At 35.1% G+C, this 18,645-nt stretch overlaps 1 protein-coding gene and 1 pseudogene across 1 annotated transcript in view; one reads left to right on the forward strand and one right to left on the reverse strand.

Moving 5' to 3' along the window:
• Positions 1-18,645, forward strand: part of SNTB2 (syntrophin beta 2) — an 80,461-nt gene that overhangs the window by 12,672 nt on the left and 49,144 nt on the right. The gene's annotated exons all lie outside the window — the stretch shown is intronic.
• LOC149994131 (ATP synthase F(0) complex subunit f, mitochondrial pseudogene) lies at positions 7,024-7,428 on the reverse strand (annotated as a pseudogene).

The following is an 18,645-nucleotide window of genomic DNA, read 5'->3' on the forward strand; positions in this document are numbered from 1 at the left end:
AGAGTCTCTTAATGAATATTGCAAAGAAAGGTCAAAGTCTAGGACTCAGATGCCAAGTAATCCCATCTTTGTTCTTTTTAGTGTGAAAAAGCAGGAGAAATTTGGAAATTATTTGCATAAATACTATATTTATTTGTATTGGTTATTGTTAAGCAATTTTACCTAGTGATTTAGAAATTTGGATGCTAGGAATATTTTGACAAGGTGAGGAATCAATTTCTTTTGCAAAGAAATTAATATATGTCTTGTTTAGCATTAGCACACTGGCATGAAATTATTTCTGTGTTAGGCATTCTGATCCTCTATACTGTGTTCTAGGCACCTAGCAAAGTGCCAGTCATATCACTGATGTTATGTATGTTTGTTAAATGACAGAAAAATGGGATTATGGAGCTTCGAATCTTAAATATAAAAAGGGCATTTAAAGTATAGGTGACTTAAAAATGTTCTTGCAATACAATTTATTTTTCAGGCCCATAGAATTGAAATACAAGGAAAACAACAGATTTTTGATATATTAGGTTCAGGATATGATTACTGCTGGGAGAGAAGATGAATGGACTCAGGGAGAGATTTAGAGGGGCTTTTTGTTAGGAAACAAAACTGAACAAATATGACAGTGTTAAGACTGATGAAGTTGGGTACATGAATGTTCATTATATTGTACTCTACATTTTTAGCATATTAAAAGTATTTCACAGCCCTGGCAGGTATGGCTAAGTTGGTTGGAGTGTTGTCCCATAATCAAAAGGTTGTGGTTCAGTTCCTGATCAGGCCATGTACCTAGGTTGCAGGTCAATCCCAGTCCCAGTGGGTTGGATCACCAGTTTGGATGTGTACAGGAGGCAAGCAATCGATGTTGCTCTCTCACACTGATGCTTCTTTCTCTCCCTTCCTCTCTCTCTAAAGACAATGAAAAAAAATGTTCTTGGGTGAAGATAAAAGTTAGTAAATAAATAAATATATTTCAGTTAAAAAATTTTAAATAAAATTTAAAAAGTCCAATTTTTTTATGCTGGATCACTTAAGTACCACTTTGATTAATTCTGACTCCTTAACCTTTTTAAATATTAAAGTATAAATAACATACAATGATATATTCTTAGATATTCAGTTCAGTGAATTTTGAGAGTTGTATACATCTGAGTAACCACTACGGAAGCCCTAGAACATTTCCATCACCCTCAGAAGTTTCCCTCATTGTCCTACCCGGTCAATTCTTTTCCCCACCCTTACTTTTCTGATTTGATTCACTAGAAACTGGTTTTGTCTATTCTTGAAATTTATAGGAATGGAGTCATACGGTAGGTATTCTTTTGTATAAGGCTTTTTCCCCTTAACATCATGTTTCTGAAATTCATAGTTGTTACTTGTAGCAGTGGTTGATTCTTTTTTAATGCTGATTTTACAAATCCATTATACAAGTATATCGTTAATTTTCCTGTTGATAGACATTTGGATTGTTTTCAGTTTCTGGATGCTATGAATAAGACTGTTACAAGCAATCTTCAGTTTAGTTTTCTTGTGTGTGTGTGTGAATATATGTTTTTATTTCTTTGGGTAAATATTTAAGAGTGGAGTTGCTTGTTCATGTTTAACTTTATAAGAAATTGCCAAGCAGTTCCTTAGAGTAAGTGTGCCATTTCATCCTCTCAACAATAATATAAGAGTGGTCGATTTGCTCCACCAACTTGCCAACAAAAGATATTTTTAGTCTTTTTATTTTAGCCTTTTTGGTAGGTGTGAAATGGTATTTCATTCTGGTTTTTACATTCCATTTCTTTGGTGAATAAAGGTAAGCCACCTTTCCATGTGTTTACTGGTCATTCAATTATTTTAAAAGTGTCTGCTGAAGTATTTTACCTATTTTTTTATACTAGGTTGTTTATCTTTTTTTTTTTTTTAAGATTTTTTTATTTATTTTTATTTTTAGAGAGAGGGGAAGGGAGTGAGAAAGAAAGGGAGAGAAACATAAATGTGTGGTTGCCTCTTACGTGTGCCCCCAGCTGGGGACTAGGCCGGTGACCCAGGCATGTGCCCTGACCAGGAATTGAACCGGTGACCCTTCAGTTTGCAGGCCAGCACTCAATCCACTGAGCCACACCAGCCAGGGCAGGTTGTTTATCTTTTTATTGTTGGTTTGTAGAATTCTTTGTATATTCTGGGTACAAGTCTGTTGTCAGATGTGTGTATTTGTGAATGTTTTTTCCACTCTGTAGCTTGTCTACTCATTGTTTTAAATGTTTTTTTTCTTTTTTGCTTGTCTTTTTGTTTACTCGTTTTCTTAATGGTGGATTTAAATGAACTGAAATTTTTTTCATCATTAGTGTTGTGTGTCCTGTATGGCAAATCTTTGCCTACTTCAAGGTCATGAAAATCTATGTTTTCTTCTAGAAGCTTTATGGTTGTGTTTCAAGTTTAGACCTATGATCCATCTTGAAATAATTTTCATATATTCACTATTTTTCTTGGCTATTACTTTGTGCTCACCTGACTGATAAGGGTCTTCTAACCCTAAAAATGCTCATTATTCTCTTTGGGGAGTAATGGTAGAAGACAGGCCTGTAACTTTTACCAAACACAACTAAACACTGCTGCCACCTATTCATTTCTGTGTGCTTCCTCTTCGGTGATGCCTCACTAAATCACAGACAGATCGAGTCTCTCTCTCTCTCTCTCTCTCAATAGTTACGCACCATCACACTTTCCAGGCCTCCAAGGGCCTGGTTTTAAAGTAAAATATTTAGGCAAGCCATAGTAAAACAGCATCTTGGCCTAAAAGCTGCCACCTGGAATAATGAAGTATTCCAGGGGAACGCATAGTTATTTAAAGGATTTTTTTTTCATTCCTAGCCCAGGCAGGTGTTTTGATGCAGTCACAGGTGTTGTGATCCCTCCAGAACTGCATCAGTGTCTTCCCCAATTATAGCAACAGCCTGAGCAGAGATCCTCCTTGGATTGTAGGCCGTAAAAGTTCATATAATTTCTTGGTCTATTGATTATTAAAAGAGAAACAACAGTTTGACAGTGGGATGAAGATCACCAATAAAAGGAGACTGTCTGAGAGCATTATTAACAGCAAGCGAAATATCGAAATGTATGTTATTCTCCAAATAGTACTTCTCCATTTTAGTGGCATTGCAATTCAGGAGGGCATCTTGGAAGATAATGTGAGTCATCCATAACTTTTTATTACTGGCAGTGTGTGGGCTTATTGATATGCTTGATGGTCTTAAGGTTCTGACTATGCCATTTCACAAAGGGTTTTCATTTGTAACCTACAGTATTGTATTTAAAGGATTTTGATGCCTTTGCCCTGACCGGTGTGGCTCAGTTGGTTGGGCATTATTCTGCAAAGCTAGGGGTTGCCATTTGATTCCTGACCCGGGTTGCAATTCTGTCCCCCTCAGGGCTTCTTGGAGAGGCAACTGATCGATGTTTCTCTCCCACATCAATGTTTCTCTCCCTCCTTTTCTCCCTCCCCTAACCTTTCTCTAAAATAAAAATAAAATAAAATCTTTAAAAAAAATAAAGGATTTTGATGCATATTTTACATTTTATTTAAATCTTGTGCAGTGTAGTGTTATAATGGTATTAACATCACAGAACTAAAAGGACTGCTCACTAACACTAGTAAATTGGAGAACATGCACTGGAGTAAAAGTTGCAGTCTTACAACTTGTGGGACACTCTTAAATACAGATTTGTACATAAAATAGCAGGCTTATTTTTGTGATATTGATATGCTGAACGGAGAAGAGGGAAAAGTGGCAAAATTGAAAGGATTAAGGAGGCAAGAACATAAAATCCTTTTATACTGCTTAGTGAGGTATTCATTTTATCCATTTGAAGAAATCTAAATTTACTTATGAGAGGAGTGTATTTTCAAGGTAGGGAGTTGCTACTATATCATTGGTTATTAACCAGATTAGGATACAGACCAGAGTACAGCTGAAAGGAAATGTTAATCCGGATAGATTGTATTTATTGTCAACAACAACATACCCCCCAAAACAACCAATCAAACAAAAAAATCCAAAAATGTACCCTGAGAAATTATTCTCAGATTTTTAGAAAAAAAGGGTTTGAATAGTTATTTCAGATTTCTTACTTGGAGAGTAATAATCTTGAGTTTTGTTAAACCATTTTCTGTGAGCAGTCGACATTTAATTATTTATGTAAGATCAGTCAATTTTGCTGCTTATTTTCCTAAAGTATTTCATGTCATTCAGGTTCCTCTTGCCTTCTCTGGCTCGGGGTGGAGAGTGAATTGTCACAGTCTGCTGCATTTACAATGAGAAGGGTGATTAATTTTAATATTTGCTTCAGCAAAATATAATTAGATAAAGCTGCTGCTACAAAATAACAAAAAATCCTAGGATTTAAATTATTTTTGAAATATCCACTGTGTGAACTCTTTCCTTATCCTTTCCACTAGCGAGAATGGTAGAGTTGCTCGTCTTGACTCCTGTAGAATTCTGCTTTTTACATGTTTTTAGCTTGCTGGCTGCTCATGCATGCCTTTTCCATGGTATTATCACAGCAGCATCTCCTCATCAGTAGAAAAAGCTCTGTAGCTATCATGGCCACTACAGGTACAGTCTGAGCCTTAATCAAGGCAAGAGCTAGGGAGCCAGTGGCTTATTATTTTGACCAGAAATCTGTAAGTCAGCAAATTAAGGTAATCAGCACAGTCCAGGTTGCCTATCTTTCAGGGCAAGAAAAAGTACTATTGAGCAGAATGTTCTCAAGGGAATCTATGCTAGTGATTTGTGTTGCATTGTAGAAATACTAGCATTGTGCATGATGTTAGGAAAGTAACTTACCCTCCTTAAGCCTCAACTTCTTTTTCAGTCACCTGTGAAGTTTACATAAAATACTTTTTATAATGTACCAAGCACATAATAGGTGTTCAAAAAATGCTAATCTCCCTTCCCTTCATACCTGGATGCAAAATTGTTTTAATATCTCATCCTGCCTGTTTGGAGAAACTGGTGCTAGCTGGTTTAGGAGCGGATTAATGAAGCAACACAAACAGATAGGACCTTGATTCATCTCCCTCATGTACACCCGATATTTAGGTCAGGTGCTTCTATATTGTCAGCTTTTATCTGAGTATCTATAATGTTCAGTCCCATCTTTTTGTTCTCAGCTTTTCTGTGATCCTTTACCAGCGTATCAAAGTTAACTATGATATGGGCAAACTTCTTTGCAGTCCTTTTTTATTTGATTAAGAGGGGACAGCCTCTGGCCCTGTCTCCTCTGTTCTTGGCTTTCTCATTGTTCTGTCCTTCCTAATTTTCAGGAGTAACTCCTCATCTCTCCTCAGTTAGGAGGCATTATTTTGAACAAACAAAAATTTCTGCCTCTGAAGGGCTTATGATGGAAGGTAGTATGACGATTACTATTCATACCAAATGTAGCTTGTGAATTTTATGCACTATTGATATATATTTTTCTCTTTTTTTTAAAAGATCTAATTGGCTTTATTCAACAATTCATGAATCAGGCAGCCTCCCATCTAGTAAATAGAAAGGTGCTCCTGCACTATAGATAATTCTAAAAATAATGTTTTTACCTTTTCCATTTAAAAGTTTTCTTAAACCCTTTCTTTCCCTTTTTTATTGCAATACGAGTCTGCTGTTAAATCTCCCTTAATATTTTCTTATAAGCTAGAGACGGGTGAGAACTCTCCTTTGCCCCAAGTATGAGGAAGCAGAAGTGGATAGATAGCACTGTGACTCAGCTGCATTTGCTTACAGGGTCACTAAGATCACCAGAAATCTCCCGCCAGACACCAGATTCATTGAGTTGTATGCCATTAGGTATCATTCCATATATGGAGTTTTATTGCTCCTCAAAAGAAAAACATGTTGAGACAGTAGTTTCTAAGAAGTCAGACTTTGCCATAGACTTAGTACATCAGGCCTTTCCTAGCATGGATTTAAAATTCTTTCAGAAGCACAAATTCTTCACAGGGACAGATGATTTGTTGATTATGCTCTGTGGAAAGAAAGGATCTCAGGTTACTACATTGCTCACAACCTAAGTGAACTGATGGCAGATTTAAGCTTTGGGAAACTTAAAACATATTTAACATCCAGTCTTAAAATGAAGCATGGTATTTTCAGAGGATCTACCAGCATATGGAAATTTGCAACATTGGCCCTTTCAGTAATCCATCTAAGTTGACTAGTCTGTGGTTTAAGCAAGTATCTTCCATTCGCCAATTTACCACATTTTTCTTAGCATGAAATGACTTTTCCCCTTAATTCAAATCATTAGTTCAATTACAGAAGTGGAAATGGAAATAATTCAGTGATGTCACTACTGTGTAATTCATATACGGTCATAGTGTTTATATGCTGATGATTGGGCGGGCTGTGGGAGTTCTTCTATTTGTTTTTAATGTATTTTGATGTATTTTTAATGAAAATATAGCTAACATAAAATATTATATTAGTTTCAGGTCTACAACATAGTGATTTGACATTTATATACCTTACAATGTGATCACCACAATAAGTCTAGTAACCATCTGTCACAATACAAAGTTATGATATTAGTGACTGTTTTCCCTAAGCTTTACATTACATCCTGTGACTTATTTATTTTATAACTGGAAGTTTGTTCCTCCTGTTTCTTTTTACTTTTTTTATTATCTCCTATTCCCCTCCCCTCTGAGAACCATCAGTTCATTCTCTGTATCTGTGATTCTCTGTTTTATATTGTTTGTTCATTTATTTTGTTTTTCTCAGATTCCACATATACATGAAATTATATGGTATTTATCTTTCTCTGACTTATTGCACTTAGCATAATACCCTCTAGGTCCATCCATTTTTTGTTGCAAATGACAAGATACCATTCTTTTATATGTCTGAGTAATATTTCATTATATATATACCACATCTATATCCATTCTTCTGTTGATGGACAGGTACCTAGATTACTTCATATCTTGACTGTTGTCTAATGCTGCAATGAACATAGGGGTGAATATGTCTTTTCTTTTTTTTTTTTTTTTTTGCGACCCAGTACCAGCCATCTTTTATTAGGTGTTAATTACAATATGAAAGGATTCAGGGGTACTGTGCAAAGATAATGGTCAGGGATACGGAATCCACACTGGGTCCTCTTCAGTGGTACTTGCGCCGCCGCTCATGTTTGAGTTCCTTGTAAGAACGGCAGTAGTTAAAAAGCACATAAGCTTCCAGCACCATAGAAATCCCAGCAACACCCCCTTTCTTCACATTGATATACTTGTTGTAATACCGGTAGTAACCTCTTTGAAATGCTCCAGCAATGCCTTTAGGAGTGAAATCCCGCATCAGTATCCAGCTTGGCAGCTCTCCTAGTTTGACATCCATGAGTCTCTTCTCCTTCAATGGTACGACTGACGCCATCTTGGAGTCCGGGATGTCCCTTCTGCCGAATATGTCTTTTCAAATTAGTGTTTTTGTTTTCTATAGATAAATACCAGGAGTATAATTGTTGGGTCACATGATAGTTCTATTTTTAATTTTTTGAGGAACCTCCATACTGTTTTCCATAGTAGCTTCACCAATTTACAATCCCACCAACAGTGCAGGAATATTAACACCTGTTATTTGTTGACTTTTTGATAATTGCCATTCTGACACATATGAGGTGATATTTTATTGTGGTTTTGATTTCCATTTCCCTGATGAGCATCTTTTCATATGTCTGTTGGCCATAATCTATATGTCATCTTTGGAGAAATGTCTATTCAGGTCCTCTGCCCATTTTTTTTTTTAATTGGATTGTTTTTTGTTTTTTAATATTAACTTGCATAAGCTCTTTCTTTATATATTTTGGATATATGCTGATGATGGTTTTTTTCCCCCTAAAGTTGTAATTTTAATTGACTGTACAGAGTGGACCCCTTATAAAAAGGGAAATTCTTATATGCATGACCCAATTTACTTTCTTAGAGTTAAGGGAAGAAATACTAAATACTTTATAATTGCCCTCAATTCCATCCTAAGGTTGTCACCAGGATTCATATTTCACAGGTACTTCTTTGTTAGGCAGGGATAAAGACCTCCAGTTTTATCTTTCCTCTTTCCTTCCCCCTCTTATCCACTGATCCTTGATTGTGTGTTCTGGTATCTTGTTTGTGGGATGTGAGATGATGGCTTATTCTTTTAATTGGATAAATTTTCTTTTCCCTTTCCTCTTCCCTACTTCTAGCCTTTCGAGATTTTTTTTTTTCTTTTTCCTCCAGATCTCACAGGCATGGCCCCCAAGTAATCCCAAACAGACTTTTAAGGTTCTGGTAACCTTTAGATGGATTTGAGAGAGGAAAAGGTGGGATAAGCGACTTTGCAAATAAAACTGAAGTTTCTAATAATGCTTCTTAAAACTACTTAAATGCAACTAATGTGCTATGAAAAAGAATCCCTTGTATTTCCACAAAAGCCTTTTCATTCAGGCCCTATACATAGTTATGCTTTTAGAAAGTGTTGGGAATGTGGGAAACCACTGTTGGCTTCTACCTTTTAACTTTTTGTTTAACAGTCCATTATTCCTCATCTCTCCAGTAAATATACTGTTTGGGCAAGATGTAGGTAATTAATTTCCAATTTCCCTATAAGAAAATATCTTTTGTAAGCTTTTGTTAATAAGGAATTTGCTGTGTTTTTATTCTTTCAGAATTTGAAATGAATCCTCAAATAGTATAGTAACTATACCTCTATCTATGTTGATAGGGTAAAGTAGTTTATTCCTAAAGAGGTAAAACTAATTATTTGACAAATTTATAGATTTCTACACTATAACCACAGTGATTGACTAGGGTTCTCCCTGCCCATCAATTGCCTTATATTTTTTCTTAATTTTGGCACATGGGTACTATTGTTTTTTGTTTGTTTACTTAAACTTCCTTTGTTTCCATTGCTTTTGTTTGTTTGTGTTTTTTTTTTTTTAAGGATTTTTATTTACTTAGAGAGGGGAAGAGAGGGAGAAAAACATCAATGCGCAAGAAATACATCAATCCGTTACCTCCTGCTCCCCACAACTGGGAACCTGGCCTGCAGCCCAGCCATGTGCCTGGACTTAGATTTGACCCTGTGACTTGGCAGTTCTGAGGCTGGTGGTACTCAATGCACTGAGCCAGATCAGCCAGGGTTGTTTCCATAGTTAAGGTTATTCTTGTCACCTAAAACTAATCAGTTAGGCTCTACTTTTAATAAGAGAAGATTCAACATGATCAGTGGCTTCCTATGTGCCTGACCAGGGGCTGAACCTACAACCTAGATATGTGCCCTGACTGAGAATCGAACTGCTGACCTTTCACTTTGAGGGATGACGCCCAACCAACTGAGCCACATTGATCCTAATAATATTTAATCATTCTTTAACTACTCTTCAATATAAACTTGAAATGTAAAAGAAGTTGAATTGAAAAAGATTTCCTATATGGCTTTTATTGTTGTTTGTTTGCTTTACTTGTATTTGTAGATTAAGGCTAAGGCTAGATTTGAGATAACCTGTGCATGTGTCTTTGGCATGCGTAGAGACAACCCCTTTACCTGATTGTATGTTATTGAGGGCAGGAGCCCTGTAATACACATCTTACATGCTCACAACTGTAGTGATGTTTTTGATGCAAGAGTGAGATCCTTTCTTTACTTAAAACTTACCTTTAAAAATATACATATATTTATTATTTTACGAAATTTTGATCTGTGTTTTAACAGTGATCTCAAGCTCTGCTTTTAGGGAAAAATCTTTTATAGTTTTTAGGGGACTTCTTTGCTTTTGTAGACTTACCTTGGTAGCTCTTTAAGGAGAAATAGTCCATAACAATCAATCTTTCCTGGTGTCTGATAACCCTTAACTGAGTATCCATGACCTTTCAACAGCAGATCATTGCTTTTCTCCTTGAACCCTGCACTCCGCCTTTCAGAACTACTTATATTTCTCTGATTGTTTCATGTTCCTCCTTGCCCCTGTGCTATAACCCCAGCCAGATGCATTCATTTCCACCTTGTCTGCCTGGGGCACTTCTGCTTGTCTTTCAGTGATCAGGTCTATGTGAAACCTTTTCTCACTAACTTCATCCTTCTCCCTTCAAAGTTGAGCACTTTTTTATGTTACCTTTTTACGTGTGTAATACATTTTTATGTATATTTCTATAACAGTGCTTAATATACTGGGTTATAATTATTGGTTCATTGGTAAAATACAGTAGTAGTTACATGCTTGGTCTTCCTGTCTTTGCTATTTAATGGCAGACTGGCAAGTGGCAAGTTTTTACCTTCTATAAGTCCTCATTTTCCATTTGTAAAATGGGAGTAATAATGTACCTAGCTCATAAGGTTGTTGTGTGAAATTAAATAAAATTATATACGTAAAACAAAGCACTTAAGAGTTCATGCATATGGCCACCATGTTTGTACATAGCGAATTGCAGTTATTTCTTTTTCCTGAATAAATCTTTTTGGTGACAAAAACAAAGAAAACACAACTGTTTTTGGCATATAATGAATATTAAGTAAGTAATGAGGGTGGTGATTGCATATATGTGTCCTCTATTATTAATAATTTTGAGCTTCTTGAAGACATGGGATGTGTTTTCTTCATCTTTTGTTTTCAAGTATTTGGCCTCTATCAGGTTTGATCAGTAAATGCTTATTTAATAGGAAAATAACTGTTTATGAGATCTTTACACCTATTTTCTTTTATGTGCTTCTGTACTTTTTCTTTTCTTTCCCATATTCAAAAAAACTATACAATGAGATATACTATTATTTTAGGGTTTTTGTGTGCTGTATTGTGGCTTTAACACAAATAGAACTCTGAAAAACATCTATTTTTATCTTCAATAGGAATTACTTACCAGTTAATTATAAATTAAAATGTGCTCTTTTTAATATTAGAATAGGATTTCATGACTTAAGGGTCTTAAAAATTATGTTCAATATCTTACCAAATATTTAGATATATGAATTTCATACATTAGTTCTCACAGAGTGAAAGGTAACGTGAGAACAAGGAACCATATTCTTGTCTCTTGAGGAGGATGTAGATGATTGAGGAAGACGACAGAGAAAAGTGACTGGACTGTAGTTTTGCATGAGCCCAACACATGTTTTCTGAGATTTCCTGTTAAAGAGCCCATTGTGGTTTATATGTGTATGCTTTTCTACCCATTGCAGGCAACCTCTTTGCATTATCGATGGGATAGTATTTGTTTCACAGTTTTCTACTTTTAGGATTTCCACCACTAGAAAATAAAAACATTGTAAAATTAGAGCACTGAGGCATTTTTAAAGATTTATGTGTATAGTGTCAAAACATTTTGTTCATTCACCAAATATTTCATCAGAATAATCCAAGTTTAAGAATTATTCAAACAATGTTTTCCCACTGCCACGAGGATATTATCACCACTTAAGTTTTCAGCTTTATTTTAGGCCTTTGTGCTCTCCATGCAATAGGCTTATGCATTCCAGAATGACGGTGCTGAGGGGGGCCTGTTCACCCAGAGCCTTGTCTGCTTTCTGGGCTTTATCTCCTTAACCCTCACAGAGTTCTCTGATGTGTATTGGCCAGATTCAGAAAGGGATAGTGGTCATTTTTTCTGAATTTCCACCACATGTAATCCATTTGTTATGTGATAATGGCCTTGGGAGGAGGTCTTCACCACTTTGTACACTAATTCACTTAACAAACGCTTATTGAGCACTGGCTTCTTGCTACATACCGTGCTAATTTCTGAAACTAAAAATGATTAAGTTCTGCTTTAGGCAATAATAGTAATATCTCAAATTTGTATAGCTTTTGTAATTTCTAAAATTATTTTCCTTACTTTAATTCATTTAATCTTCACAGTAACCCCCTAAGTATAGGTTTTATGATTTTACATTATAAACAAGCTGAAATCCAAAGAAATGGAATTAAGCCAGTCAATGGGTATAAATTCTGAAGCAATGGACACATAGAAGCACAATCTCTTCTAAGAAGTAATAACTTTCTTTGAAAAATAGTATTATTATTTCATACTTTTTACTTGGTTTTGTCTTGGCTGGGGCTACAGTGCTTCTTTCCAACCACCGTTGCCCCACACCATTGCTTCCAGTCCCATGACAGGAAAGGAACAGTGGCTGTGACTTGGCTCGTCTGTGCCTCTAAGGGCTCAGAAAGCATCATTTGCTTTCAGAGGGGCATACTAGAGAGTTAGATATTGATCCCTGATATTCTTCAAATAGTTTTGTGTCTGATGTAGAAAAAGTGAATTACCAAGGACTCTGGTAAAATAATGGTAATAAAATGTACCCTGTGAGATCATTAGCAATCATGTTTTGCCCTTTTTTCTTTTTTCTTTTTCCCCGTTCTCAAAACATGAATAGAAATGCTAACTTGCTCTCATACATGGTAAGGTTATCATGTTAATATTAGACAAGAACTGACTAATTCATTTTTTAGCTACAAAGACCTAATGAGCAAACTTGAGTATGGATTCATTTGTACTGGTTACTGAGTAATATATACAAATAGACTTTTATGATTTTACACTAACTAAAAAACCAAATTGAAAGTAGAGAACATATTCAGGAAAAGATGGAATGAGTTTTTAGCCATGACTTTGCCACAGACTGTGACTTAGAAATAGTTTCTTTTGGTTTCTTTGAGCCTCGTTTTTCCTAGGGTTTCAGTTTGACATTTTTATTTTATTTATTTGTTTGTTTATTTATTCATCCATTCATTCCTCACCCGAGGTTATGTTTATTAGTTTTAGAGAGAAAGAGAGGGAGGGAGGAATTGGGGAGCGGGGAGATAGAGAATGAGAATGAAACATTAATGTAAGGGAGAAGCATTGATTGGTTGCCTCATGCACATACTCCAGCAGTGAATTGAACCTGCAACCTTTAGGTGTACGGGACAACTCTAACCAACTGACCCACCCGGCCAGGGCTTAGCTTAACATTTTAAAAAATGAACAGCTTGGACTGAATTATTATTAAGGTCTCCTTCAGCTCTAAAATTCTTCTTGTTACCTATTTTTAGATTAGTATTTTCTCATAGGACACTCTGGATGTGTTTGTATGTGTAGAGGATAGAACATAATACACTTGAAATTAATAGCTATCTTATTAATCTTCTCTAAACATTGTCATTTACTTAGGCTGTCTTGAGTGTAGCTCTATAATTCATGTGTACTTACTACACTGGTGAATCTTTCTCCGATCCTAGAATAATCTCCCTCAAGGAGAGAGAAAAGGATTTAGCATGCATGACGATAAATATAATCACAAGAGAAGCACTCACTGATTATAGGAAGCTATTATTAACACAAATTGTCTGTCAATCTCAAGGACAAATGTTCACATATCCAAAGCTGCTTTATAATGTTACTGTACCTTAATATTATTTGACCAGAATATTTGTCATACATTTTTGGAATTAAATGTAGATACCTTTAGAATGACAATATTCTTTGGTTTTATCATTATTCTAACACTGCAAATTTACTCTGGCTCATAAAGAATGAAGTAAAAGTGGGTAGGGGAAATTGGAAGATACTGGTCAACGAATACAAACTTCCAGTTATAAGATGAATAAGTTCTGGGATCTAATATTTGGCATGGTGACCATAGTTAACAATACTATAGAGTATACATGGAAGTCTCTGAGAGAGTAGATCTTAAATATTCTCGCCACAGACAAAAACTGTAATTATATGAGGTGATATATGTGTTAACTAATAACCTTATTGTGGTAATCAATTTTGATTCATTTGTATCATTTTGTAGAATGTTTACCAATTTGAATTTGTCTTGTATTTTATTGAGACTTGCAAATATCCTGTTACTCTTTAAACTTTTCACTAATTGTAGCATTCATTAGTGGGTCTTGCCTACAATTATTACTGTAGTGTTCTTTTTTATATTATTGATTTTAGAGAGAGAGGAGGGAGGGTGGGAAGGAGAGAGAGAGAGACATTGATTTGTTGTTCCACTATTTATACATTTATTGGTTGATTCTTTTCTTGTATTTCTCGTATGTGCCCTCACCAGGAATTGAACCCATAACTTTGGAGTATCAGGATGACATTCTAACCAACTGAGCACCGTCCAGGGCTGTCTCTTAATCCTCTAACATTTATTAACTGGGATTCTTCTATGACAGCTGTCCCTTCTCATCCATTTATTTAAGTATTTATTTATGTTAGTATGAATTCATAGATATTTATTTTATAGTTATAATCCCATACCACTATTATTTATTTTGATACTCAAATTGTTCCAGCTTTTGTTTTCATTACCTTTTAATTTAAAATATTGATAAAACAAATTATCAGTGAATACAGGTAGTTGATTTAAGTTAGGCAATGTATTTCACCATAGCGTAATATTCAGTAGTTGATTTCTATGAACTCTTGACAATTCTTGTCCAGTACTAGTGAACTCCTTAGTCATATGTTATATAAGAATGAGGAGGGAAAGAATTCGAACCCGTCTTTGTCTTTTCTCCTCTTCCTGAACCCAGTGAATTCTGCCAATTTGGTCAGAAAATCCCTAATGACAACAAAAGCTTGGCAGCTTACTAAGAGCAGTTCTTTTGTACAAAAAGAAAAATGACAAAGTGTTTAAAGATATGGAAACTTGATGGCATTCTCATTCCCCAGTGGTGACTTTGTGACTGGGTGTTCAGGATGGAGTGCTTGCTGACCCCCAGAGCCCAGCTATTGTGCTTGGTTAATATTGCGTTTCCGTCTGCCGTTAATCACTCGGGGTGCTGATCCAAAACAAACCATCCGGTGTATCTAGCTAGTCCAGGACATACCCACTTAGCAACAAAAATACAGCTAAGGATTTCCTTGTGCTTAAACTGCTGGAGTTTTGAGTGTGGCGTTTGCTGTTTTCTTTTGTTTTGTTTTTTCTAGTGATAAAACATTACTTTTCAGTTTTTTTTTCAGTTATTTCATTTTGTTTACTGCTGTTATATCCAATTATATGTCACATTTTCTTTATACTTCTCTTGCAACATTTATCACATTTTGCCTTTCATATTGTCTACTTTATTTTATGAATTGGTCTTTTTTTTTTGCAGGATGTGTGTCTTCTTTTTACTTCTTAACTAAACAACTTGAGAACAAAGTCCATATATCAATTTTATTTTATTTTTATTTAATTTTAATTTTGTTTATTAGAGAGGAAGTGAGAGAAAAACATGAGTTGTTGTTCCACTTATCCATGCACTCATTGGTCGTCTACTGTGCGTGCCCCGACGGGGGATCAAAACTTTCACCTTGGCATATCAGGACGACGCTCCAACCAGCTGAACTACCCGGCCAGGGCTGTATGTTCAAACATTTAAAATATCCCACATGTTTTGCACACAGGATAGAGTTCTTTGTTGTTGAAAAGGGGAAATATTATGATTTTTGAGAGTAAAAAAAATTGTTTTCTATCACTTATACTAGGAATAGATAAAAGCTTATACATTAGGTTTGTGAGGCAAGGATTTTATTTATTTATAGAAAAATGTTCTAATCCATTACTGACTCCTCATAAGATTAAATTTTTATGTCACTTAAAGGCAAGCTGCTCATACTTTAAGTTGATAACAGTTTATTAAGAAGAATTTTGTTTTAATAGCATATTGTTCTGATAGCATCTTTAGCAGAAGAGGACAAAGATCATACATATTGAATTTATGTGATAATCCTCAATATATGGTTAGAGTGACCATGTCCAATATAGTCAATAGGCATGTGATGGTGTTGAACACAGACCCTGTATCCGAAATATTTGCAAAAATCCTTAATCTAGAGCTATTAACATTTTTAACTTGAATTTTATTATCCATGCCATAAGTATTTCTTATCATTTCATTAGTACAGGGAAATTAAGACTACAAAAATATCTTTATGACAGAATTTTTCATAATTCATCTAAACAATATTTACATTGTCGCTTCTGTGTATTGGTGATCTCTGCTGTGAACACTACCAATGTACTGCCAAAATTCACTTGTCCTACAACTAAGGATGCATATTGTTACAGTGATATCTTGTGGAGTCGGGTACAGCTTGCTCTAAAAGTTTAGAAGCAGGTATAATATCAAGCCGAAGTCACAGAAAGGTTGTGTATGTACTTGAAAAACACATGAATTTTGCCTCATGAATGTGCAAGAGCATGTATGCAGGGCCTTACATGGTTCAAAAGAGTGACTGAAAGAAAACCATGAAAGAACCTTGGTGGAGAAACACTATAGAAGTGATGTGTTGTAATTATCATTGACATTTATGGTGTTGAGTTTTAATTTCTTCAGTGTACCTCGGTCATATGGAAAAGATGGGCAAAATAGAAATGGTGACATATGCCAAGTGCCATAATAGTAATATGTGGAGTATTACAAGAAGATAAATGAGGAAGGCTAAATGCTGTCAAAATTGGTCTTTTTGTAACAGGGAAGACAAAGAACAATTACCTTGCTATCTTTCTGGAGATATCTTAACTACCATCTCCAGATATTCTTCCATGTTGCATAAAAATCCTATTCTGTAGATCAGCAATTTTTCAACTGCTATGCTGTGGTAGGCACAATTGTGTGCCGTAAGAATTTTTAAAACATGCAACACCTGACTATTTAGTCAGGGGCACTGACCTCTTTTCCCTTAAGTTGTCAGATTGAAAAATGACAGCAGCCAACACAGCAATAGCCATCCCATGTAAATAAATCAACATTACACATGTTTTTTGCCACATTGGAAAAAAGTATGTTTTTTGGTGTGCTGCAGAATTTTAGTAATTAGTTTTTGTGTGCCATAAGATGAAAAAGGTTGAAAATCACTGCTGTAGGTCATTTATGTTCAAAGCTTAATATCTTTCAGACTATCCTTAGCAATTTACTTTTACTTTATTACTCTTACTCATTCTTCTCAGTTATTCATTAAAATTAGTATTAGGGTTACTATTAGAGTTTTATGGATTAGAAATTGAGATTGAGAAGTAAAATTATTTGTCTATATCACAAGTTTTATAATTGACAGAAGTTAAATTCAAATCTGATCTGTTCAACTTCAAATCTTAGACTCAGTCTACTATACTATAATTCTTCCAAAGTATATTGTATTAATTGTACACAGCACACATGCACACTAATAATAAGTACCTACAATGCCCAAGCACTTTTCCAATATCATCTCATTTAAACCTCATAAAACCCCTTTGAGGGTGGTGGGGGTTTTTTTTGTTTTGTTTTTTTAAGATTTCATTTATTTATTTTTAGAGAGAAGGGAAGGGAGGGAGAGAGAGGAAGAGAAACATTAATGTGTGGTTGCCTCTCGCACCCCCAACTGGGGACCTGGCCTGCAACCCAAGCATGTGCCCAGACTGGGAATCAAACCACCTACCCTTTGGTTCGGAGGCCAGCACTCAATCCTCTGAGCCACACCAGCCAGGACTGTGTTTTGTTTTAAAAATGAAGAGACTGATGCTCAGAGAGGTAAATTATGTGCTTCAAAACTCCCAAAAGGTAAATGGTAATATCAAGACTTAACTGAGATTCATTTGACTAAAGTTTGTTGCTCTGCATTTATAATTTAATGATTTTGCAAAAATTATCTAAAGGTCATCAATGGTAGGTTAATGCAACTGTATTGTAGGGAATGAGGTATAGATCTAAGATAATTTCATACTTATTGAATAATAACTTTCCCCCATTGTTGTATTGTTATTCTATTTCTGAAATTACTTTTCTAATGCACTTTTCTTTATTAATTGATGGCATATGTTTTAAAATTAACTTTAATATTATAGGACACATGCTTATTACTAAAAAATTCAAACATTATAGAAAGTAAACTTGAAAAATATGATAGAAGTCCCTGTAATTACAATGCAGATATATTCATTATTATCAATTGGCATATTTTCTGGAGCACTTTATGAACATACTAATATATATATAATTTTAAAAATATAACTGAGACTTGCTTTTATCACTTGACAACACTGATACCCTTAGTTTTATCGTTACGTGTAATTTTATGATGCTTTTAAAAATCTAGTAGGGTTCTTATTTTTTAGCATAAAAAAATTATTTTATTTGTTTATAGAAAGTGAGTCAGAGAGGGAGAGAAACAGCTATGTGTGCGATACATCGATTGGCTGCGTCTTGCCCACCTCCAACTGGGGATCTGACTGGCAACCCAGTCATGTGCCCTGACTGGGAATCGAACCTGCAACCACAGGCTGGTATCAGCCAGGGCTGGTAGGGTTCTTTTTCCTTCTTTTTCTTTTCCTAAAACTAATCTCTGCTTTAATATTTCAGCAGAGACAAAGAAGTAATATAAATTATTCCTAACGAGCCTGTTTCTTCTTGTGCAAATTGCCTTTCTGATTGTCTCTGCTTTAGTGAAAATGAAATTAAAGTCTTGTCTTTCTACTTTTTTCTAATCCTATAAGTGGTTGAGACTTTTCTACTATTGTCAACAGTCCTCTCTGCTTTGTACGTTTTGAAGTAGACAGAAAGGAACATTGTTTCACATAAAGCAATATGTATTTATTGAAGAGGGAGAAGTACTAGGATTGGAATTAACTTATAAAAACAGAGATATGGCATAGAAAATAAATATAAATCTCAACACCAAAAAGAAAGAAAAATATG

The sequence above is a fragment of the Furipterus horrens genome, unplaced genomic scaffold (assembly GCF_987537825.1).
Source record: "Furipterus horrens unplaced genomic scaffold, mFurHor1.1.pri manual_scaffold_13, whole genome shotgun sequence".
Lineage (NCBI taxonomy): Eukaryota > Metazoa > Chordata > Mammalia > Chiroptera > Furipteridae > Furipterus > Furipterus horrens.